The 9,317-nt window shown below is 39.6% G+C and overlaps 2 long non-coding RNA genes across 8 annotated transcripts in view; both read right to left on the bottom strand.

The window, feature by feature from the left end:
* Positions 1-1,477: 1,477 nt before the first annotated feature.
* Positions 1,478-5,140, bottom strand: LOC114006797 (uncharacterized). Its single transcript, XR_003548476.1, has 2 exons — positions 5,043-5,140; positions 1,478-2,531 (listed from the first exon to the last, which is right to left on the bottom strand). It is a non-coding gene; the product is annotated as an uncharacterized LOC114006797 (long non-coding RNA).
* Positions 5,141-5,142: 2 nt separating this feature from the next.
* Positions 5,143-9,317, bottom strand: part of LOC102473056 (uncharacterized) — a 16,165-nt gene continuing 11,990 nt past the window's right edge. For 4 of the 7 annotated variants that reach the window (XR_001369969.2, XR_001369971.2, XR_003548475.1 and 1 more), the window contains one exon: positions 6,468-7,701. This is a non-coding gene — a long non-coding RNA (uncharacterized LOC102473056). Of the gene's footprint in view, positions 5,203-6,467; positions 7,702-9,317 lie in introns of those variants that run through there. The other 3 variants (XR_001369974.2, XR_001369972.2, XR_001369973.2) reach the window with 3 other exon arrangements.

Consider the following 9,317-nt stretch of genomic DNA (forward strand, 5'->3'; position numbering starts at 1 on the left):
TCAGCAGTCAAGAGTTCCTGTGTCCACGGCCAACTTCTGTTGACTCCAGGCCAACCTTAGCATGCCTGACACTTGACTCACTTGTTCCTGGACAATGTCATTGGTTGGCATGGATTTGAAGCCCTGTATACTGGTGGAATTTCCCAAGGATTTCAGAATCTCCCTTTAAAATCCCTTTCCCCAAGCATTTCCATTACAGATGTCTCTAGAGAAAATGATTAATAGGGGATTGTTACCCTGAGGATACATCAACTATGGCAAGCATCTCCCCCATGGACTTTGTTCTCATGAGCTACAAAGGAGCAAACCAAGTGAGAGTTTACAAATTTGATGAAATAATATTCAACATGCAGGACCAGCAGATGGCATAATGGTTATGTCATTGGACTCTCAACATAGTCTACCATGGTTCGAATCTCAGATGCAGTAGCTTAAAACTCTTACTGGCACTGTGTGTGTGTGTGTGTGTGTGTGTGTGTGTGTGCATGCACGCACACAAAATCCCAAGAAAAGAGTGAAGGACAAGGGAATTGTGGTATGGCCATCCCCCCAGAGGGTGATTTCTCACGTTCTGTCTCTCTGTCTCTCCAGCAAGTGTACATACCCTATAGCAAAAAGTCTCTCTTCTCAAAATATATATGTGTGTGTGTGTGTGTGTGTGTGTATGTATTCAACATGCATATTTTAATGTAGTAGACACAAGAGTGGGTTGGATGCGAATCAAGAAAAACAGAAAAAAATCTATATGATTAGTTCAAAATATCACTTTAATACCAAAGAAATAAACATTTCTTTGAGAATAAGCTAATGAGACTTTTTCATAAAATCATTAGTGACACAAGTCTGATTCATCATTTGGACCATAAAACAAAATGTAATTACATTTGTCTCTGTTCCCAGTTGCTAGCATCACAGTTATTAACCTAAACATAAGGATGAACATTTTTACATAAATCAAGCAACAACCCAATCGGATAGATCAGAACTCCATCACAGTCATAGGTAATTGTACCATGAAGCTAATAAAGAGCCTTCATCAGTTCAAGCTTTTTTCAAGGCCTTGGGAGGGGCCCTAACAATGTGCTCACATGTTCATATATTCTTGCACAATTGCTGAAGTCCTACATTTTAATCAAATTGGTTAGGACTTTTTTTTTTTCCACTCTCACTCCCACTTCCCTTCTTTATACTTCTCCTTATCATGGGTGATGGAGTAGCTGTAAGTGTTTTTGAGATCTATTAATAGTTAAGAGGAAGTTGAATCGAGGATCCGCAGCTTTAGTTTAGGTTAAGTGATATGTATGTCATTGGTTCACAGTCATGTTACGAGTCGTTCTGTTTTTACTAGTCATCCTGGTGTGTAAAAACTTCTAGGAATATCCCTTTGCCTACTATGCACAATCAGCCAGCTTCCTGATACAGAACGTGTCTTTGGGTATACAAGACCAAAACGATGCAGGTATGGGAGAAACTATGTCAAAATACATGGAGCCAGCAGCTAGCCTGGGGAAAATTATTCTTATCATCTGAGTGAATAATGACAGAGGACTCAGTTCACATCAACCTTAGACCAAAACGAACCCTTTCATTTCAGGAGCAGACCCAATAATATAGAGTATTTTATTACCGATAGCTTATACTTTTTTCCTAGTGGATTAGAACAATATGTTTGATCAGAATCTGATCGTGTTACATAGAATCATAATTTCTGTGTTGACAAAAATAATTTCTGAATGACAAACCATAAGTGAAGTTGCTTGGCTAGTGAATCTAGCTACGAAGAAGAGCTCTCTCTTTTCATTGGCAAAACAGACTTTAATTATTTAAATTTACATTGTTGACTATAAGAATATTTTGTTCAAACTACAGGTTAGCACACACAAAGGAATGATGTTGTTAGGGGAACAGAGAAACTTGGGAAAACTCTGCTATCTGAATTAAAAACAAAATACTCTCCATTAACAGCGGTGGATTCCTGAGTTTTACCCATAACAGGCATGTTCACACAGAAAGCAAATGGAAGGAGAAGAGATGGAAGAGAAGGGATTGTGGCATGACCATTGCCCATGGGGAGGTGGTACTTTTTCACTTTTCTCTTTCTCTCCATCTCTTTCTCCCTTTCTGCTTCTCTCCAGTGTGTGTATTTGCCCTCCAGCCAAACTACAAAAATTAATTAATTAATTAAAACAAATCTTGAAAAAACATTCTAAAGGAAAGAATACATCACATTTCTAGTCTTTGTTTAGAAAGTTATTTAAAATTGTTGTCATAATGAAGAAGAAATTGAGGATCTGTAACTCAGGCCCAGCTGTAGTAGCACAAGTGGTACCATGCCAGACTACAGTGCTAGCTGGAAGCCACATGGTGACCATGGTTTGAACCCCCTAGTCTGGTTAGCATGTTTGCTGGCCTTGTATGCAGGTGTCCATGATCCACTGAGCTGGAGGACTGGAAGAAAGGGATTTCGGTGTGGCCACACCTTGAAGAGGATGTGTCTCTCTGTTTCTCTCCCTCTCTCTCATGCACACACTCTATCAAGAATAAAGGGGGATGTTACATAACCCAAAATGTAGAGTAATTGTATTTTACAGATGTTGCTGGCAGTTCTTTCTTAACATTGAATAAAATTTTGTAAATGTTTAAATACAACACAGAAAATAATGAGAAAATGAGAAACTATGGTTACAGCTTATGAAATTTACAAAGTAATTGCAATACTTCATATTTTCAGCATTGTTATAACTTTTAACAACTATTTAAATAAAATAAAATTAGAGATAGTACATTTCACTATTCACTTTCACAATTTTAATTATTACTTCTAAAATGAATATTGAAAAGATTAAGAAAAACACTTGGGCAGAAGAGATACTTGATTTTGAGGGCTCTGAATACATTTTTAGGCTAAACTTGATGTTATAGCACTGTTTTAGTTTGAAATTTATATTATTAAGAATTCTCTGCTCAGGACTGGCAGATGGCATAACGAGTCGCTGGACTCTGACTTAGTTGACCACGATTCAAGCCCTGGACCCAGTGGCTTGAAACTCACGCCAGATATGTGTGTGTGTGCCCAAGATCCTGAGAGGGGAATGGAGGAGAAGGAATTTCAGCATGACCATCCCCTCTGGGGAATGACTTCTCACTTTCTGTCTCTGTCTGTCTCACCAGCGAGCGCACACATCCTATAGCAAAAATCTCTTTCAAATAATAATAATAAGGTAGCTCTGTTCTGCCTTCAATGGGGTGACTTCTGTCCCCTCACTTAAAGTAAGAAAGCAACATAACATCTTATAGTGTTCAAGAGGGTAGCTACAAAAGCTGGCCCTCTGGGGTTTGAATACCACCCCTAAGACCTACTTGCTGTGTTACCTTGCTGCCGTCAGTCTCCATTTCCTTATGTATAAAACAAGGGTCGTAAGAGAAGGAACTCCTGGTGGTAATGAGATTCCTTCCAACAAGACTGCTGGGACACATCTGTGCTGTGCCAGGCGGTGACACGTTGGCATGAAAGAAATGTTCCAGATGATGAGGATGCTGCTAGCTTCAACAGTCTACTGCCTCTGGCATCAGGCTTCTCTTAATAATAGATTGTGTAACACTTCATTTATTTGTTTACAGGCAATAAATAATCATTTGAAAAACTAGAAAAAAATACGTATGTGTAAAAAAAGAAAATACAAGTGACTCAGACTGGTATCCTGCTCCAAAATAACATCCTACAAATTTAATTAAAATAAAACTCAGAAGAGAAGGGCAAGGGCTGATTAAGGTATGTTTTTATAAGCCACACAACCTCGTATCTAGCAAAGAGTACATATTCAATAAATTATAGCTATTATAAAGGTGTCAGAAATTCAGAAAATTATATTTTTCACATAAAAAATGCATTTTTGCTAGACTTAAATATACTTTAGGTAATATTCTTTTTTAAAAGAATTATTTTATTTAACTTTATTGGTTTGTTGACTTATTTTAATTTGTCCAGAGAGGGAGAGACAGAGAGAGAGAGAAAGAGGGAAAGTGAGAAAGCAAGCCACCAGGATCTGGGACTTGAACCTCGTTCAGCAACTCCATGGGAGTCCAGTGCCCTTAACCACCATGCCACCTGCCAGTCTCTACTTTAGGTAATATTCTAACCTCCAACCTGAAATCTACTAATGGAATTTCTGTTACAGTCTCTCTTATATTTGAAAAATTATCAAAGTAACTGAATAGTAGTTTTACACCAACTGAATAGTTGAAGAAGAAATGAGGTTCACAAATACTCTCAAAATGGCAGGGAAAAGGATACAATTATGTCTTTGTTGCAGGAAAACAGTATTTGAACAAAGCACTGTGATGGTACCACTTACTGTGCAAAAGCAGCCGCCTACCCAAGTTGGCCCAGCTAAAGAGCACAGACGTAAAGTCCTAGCGCTCTTCTGATTTAGAACCCCAGCTCTCCACTAACTGCCTGTAACTCAGGACGGGCTCTTTAAGTCCCAGTCAACTCATCTATCAGGGGCTAGTAATCCTTTCTTGAGAGCCTGCTGGAAAAATCAAATGAATTAATCCATAGAAAAAGACCACACAGTGCCTGGCCCAGAGCAGATACTCAATATAGAGCTTAATTTCCATTTTCTGACCTTTGCCCAGAAATTACTTTTTCTTCTATTGTAGCCTCCAGACCCATGAATCTAGATATTAATAAGTTTGGAGTTTTCCTTGTCATCTGTTATAGGTAAGAAAGATGTTGGGACCAGCAGATGGTATAATGGTTATGTTACTGGACTCCCAAGTAGTGGACCGCGGATTGAGTCCTGGACCTGGTGACTTAAAACTCATGCCAGCACGTGCGCATGCATGCTCAAAATCCCAAGAGGAGAATAAAGAAGAAGGAATTGCGGTGTGGCCATCCCCTCAGGGGGTGTTTTCTTGCTTTCTGTCTCTCTGTCTCTGGCTGTTTCTCTCGTGAGTGCACATGCCCTATAGCAAAAATCTCTCTAAAGAAAAAAACAAAACAACAACAACAAAAAGAACAAACAAACAAAGATGCTTACCAGTTAGTGAAATACAGCCAAGATGACAGACTCCAGTGAGCAGACTGTCCATCCTCTACTCCCTCCATTAAGCCTCTTGCTAGACTTCCAACATCCCACATCTTTTTAGAAATGGAAATAGTGCTGGGTCCACCATCATGATCTAGAAGATCTCCCAGAGCTTAGGGAAAAATTAAGAATTATAAGAGAAAATATTCCTGCTCCCTTGGTGTGTTCTTTACTTCTGCAGGATGGGTCTTCATCCCAATTCCCTTTGCTTAGTGTAGGTAGCAGGAGTGCTAAGAAACCTCACAGGGTACTCCCATGGGGAAATGAACACAGCACCAAACTAATAGACCAAGCACCTACTAGCATGTCAGCAAAACAAGGGCAGGATTTTTTCTATTTTGCTTACCAATAGGACCCAAGTCCTATATTAGTGCCAGGAATACATAGGTGCTAAATAGACATCTAATGATTGAGTGAACTCTACTTAACAAGAATGAGAGTCTGACCTCTAACCTTCTAAGGGACTCTCAGGCAGCTGGGTTTGGTCTTTATTCCTCAGGATGGTTGACCTGGAATTCACATTAGGTGTCATGAGGTGTCATGTGGTCCCCATCAAGACTGTACCCTCTTCCAAGGTGAGGGCTGGACCTTGTTTCTTAGCACAATGGCAGCAAAATTCCTGGCAATTTAACAACTTGCTCTTTTTTTTTTTTTTGGAGAGGTTTTTGCTATAGGACAGACAGAGAGAGACAGAGAGACAGAAAGTGAGAAATCACCCCCTTGGGGGGATGACCATGCCACAATCCCTTCACCTCCATTCTCCTCTCAGGATCTTGGGCACGCACGCACACGCACCCAGCATGAGTTTTAAGCCACTGGGTCTGGGACGCAAACCGCAATCGATTACATGAGAGTCCAGCGACATAGCCATTACACCAACTGCTGGTCCCAACAATTCACTCTTGCAAGCCTGTAGGAGCTGGCTTGAGCATAGCAATGATGGTAAGTGAGGCTGAGAAACTGTCAGTGACCAAGCATGAGCTCCCACAGGACCCTCAAGATGATGACTCTCCAGTTACTGAATACTTACTTTTTGAGGGGGGGGTTTCCTTTTCTTTTCTTTTTTAATGAAATTGTCGCTATTTCACTTTAGGGAATTATTATTCATATCCTGCTAGTCAAGAGGAGTTTGGCAAATGAAAGCTTAAATAAAGTGAACTGGGGGTGCAGGGTTGGGGGGGCGGCAGCAGGTGAAGTGGAATTTAAAGTGGCTGGATCCTACAAGTCTGACCACATGGTTTGAGTCCCAGACCCAGTGGCTTGAGAAGCACTGGGCATGTGTGCATGTGTGCCCAAAATCCCAAGAGGAGAATGGAAGGGAAGAGACTGTGGTATGCTCATCCCCCCTTGGGTGTAGGGGGCTGATTTCTCACTTTCGCTCTGTTTGTCTCTCAGGTGAGCACATGCTCCCTATAACAAAATGAATTAATTAATTAAATAAAGTGAACTGGGACACCCCTCAAGTGCCAGCCACCTCTGGCAACAGATGACAATTACTTTTCCTTCCGTGAAGGTGAATACTGGGCTCTGAAGTGGTTGGGGGCGGGGGTGGTGGTGGTGGTGGAGTGTCAGTGAAACACTTCCTGTTCTCACCCTGCCCTGGATGCTCACTCATTCCCAGTCTTGCTTCTCAGAACTTGGCCTTTCCATGAAATGAATTCTCCTTGACTCTAACTCGCAAGAAAAGTAGACAAGCTAGACTCTAAAGTTATCATCACTCAGGTCAGACCAGAAGAAAGCCAGGAAATACTTGGCACAAAGAAGTTGTCTTTGAAAAACTCTTTTCCATTTCATGTTTACATAAGTCTGTCATGGGCCTGTCATTCAATGGCAAAGGGAAAGCAGCATGACTTTGGGTTTACTGACATCCTGTTGTCCTCTGTAGCCAAGGTCACTGTTTCTCCTTTGCTTCATTTCTGCTCCTCTTAGTGGACTGGAAATTGGCAGATTTGAGACTTCAGGAGATTATGTTCAAGTTGGCTGTGTTCGGAGTGAGCAGCCTCAATTGTGCAATGACCTTTCCTTTGGCTAATATTTCAGTTTGTTGAGTCATAGACCTGACAAGTAGCTACAGCCCATGAAGCAGCATGTCCTGAGTCAGTTCATTGGAGAAAGAAGTTAAGTGGAAGGTTCATTCAGCACAGCAGACACTCTTGGCACAACTACTGGGATCTACAACCGTATTCTAGAATATAGTTTCCTGTCTACTTAATTCAGTGGCTTTGGTTCTTATAAATTCAATGTAAATCTCACATCTTCAGGAACAAGTCCCAAGATAAGAACTTCTCAGATGTTGAAGAGCATCTGGTGTTCAGCTTTCTCCTGCCCTAACTGTGAAAGTATCCCAGAGGGAAATGACAATGCTGTCAGCCTATTAATTCATGAGCAATTTGATACGCCTTACACAGTAAGTGCAAATTGAGAAATACATTTCTGCCGACATTCCAACATCTTAGAAATTCTTCAATAAACAAGCTTATTCTTTGTATTAATAATGAAAAAAAAAGATTTCAATAAAATCAAAAAATCGCAGTGTTTTGACAAAATATCAGAATGGTGGGTTGCTTTCCTAAACCAATAGATGGGCCTACCTCATGTGGTTTTCAAAGATCTGTTGAGAAATAAAAGACAAGATAATGAGTCTTCATTTTTTCTAATCATGCCCAATTGTTCTAGGTTACCATAAAATGACTTCAATTAAGATTAAATTAAACATTACTGTAGTACCATTGCAACAGCTGCAACAGCTGCAGTGGTACTACAGTAGTGCAGTAATGCAATTCTCCTCAATGCTGAAGCCATACAGGAAGGTCCCAAGGTCTCCTAGACAAGCCTGGCAGGTTGAGGTTAGGAGTGGACACAGCATGAGGACCCTATTGTGGCTCTCTCTCTCTCTCTCTTTCTCTCTTGGTTTCTGTCTTTCTGTCTCTTATGGAAGAAATAAATTAATAAGTTGAATTAAATTAAAAATTAAATTAATGACTTTCTCACCTGAGGTCTTAACCACTGAAACCTGTTATGTATACTACATTTCCAGTCCTTCCCGGGAATCTCCTGGTTCAATTCATTAAGCACTGCTGCCTTTATGCCCTTATAAAATAATGTATAGATGAAAACATAAATAAGTAATTCTTATTTCAGAGCAGTAATAAATCTGAGTGGGTATCAAAATGAGCACAACTCAAAATACATTATAATAACACTATTCAGCTTTTTTTCCAAATTCAAATCTTTTTTTCCAAATCTCTTTAGTCATGTGTTCTCAAATACATTTTTTTATTTCTCCTCCAAATGCACTACCCTGCCTCTCCATGATTCATCAGATCCATATCTAATAATTATAAATTATAAGGTCTTGAGGGAGAGTTCAAAGAAAAGCCAGCATTCCCATAAGTATCTAAAGTTTTCTAAATAAGCTAACCAAATATTAACTAAAACAAGTCCTATCCTCTACCCTGACAAATATATATCAATAACATTTTTAAAATATGCAAAGCCATGGATTTTATTGAGCATTAACAAAATATTCGAGGCAACTAAATTTATCATTTCATATCCGGGTGTTCGGTTATTACACGGGCTGTTTTAAAGTGCACAAAATAAAGGTATGCATAATTTATGTATCATATAAAATACTTTCTCTCCATCTCATTTCAGCAAAACCAATAGTTAAATTGTAATTGAAATGTTTACATTATTTGTATTCTATAGACAGTAATGCCAAATTAAGAGTTACTTGTGTGATTTGTTAGATATCTTTATTATTAATTAAAATGTGGGGAAGTCTCAATTCTGTTAATGCAATAACCATAAGATTACTGAAGCACTAGGTTCAGAAACAAATTATTTTCACACATTGTAATGAATCATCTATACTAAATTACCTAGATGCTAAGTTTCAGAATAAATGAGGAAATATATGATAGACTAATTTTTTAAGGTTATGCTTACCTACTAACATGCCTCAGAAGGAGAAGATGGGGAAATTATTGCCAATAAGGGAACAGGGCCCTCTTGACTTTCCCCAAGCTCCTCTCCAAGCTGGGTCTCTCATGAGACTTTGAAGTCAGCCATGTGGAAATCCAGTGCCTTAACCACCACACCACCTGTTGGTCCCCAGCGTCTTCCCTTCTTTTTGAACTCAACTGGTTCCTTGCTAGGTGTCACAGACATAGAAGAGCAAAGACATAGAAGAGCAGTGAAAAGTGGCTGGTCCCGCCCTGGTTA

This window comes from Tupaia chinensis, unplaced genomic scaffold (genome assembly GCF_000334495.1).
Source record: "Tupaia chinensis unplaced genomic scaffold, TupChi_1.0 Scaffold000086_1, whole genome shotgun sequence".
Taxonomy (NCBI): Eukaryota; Metazoa; Chordata; class Mammalia; order Scandentia; family Tupaiidae; genus Tupaia; species Tupaia belangeri.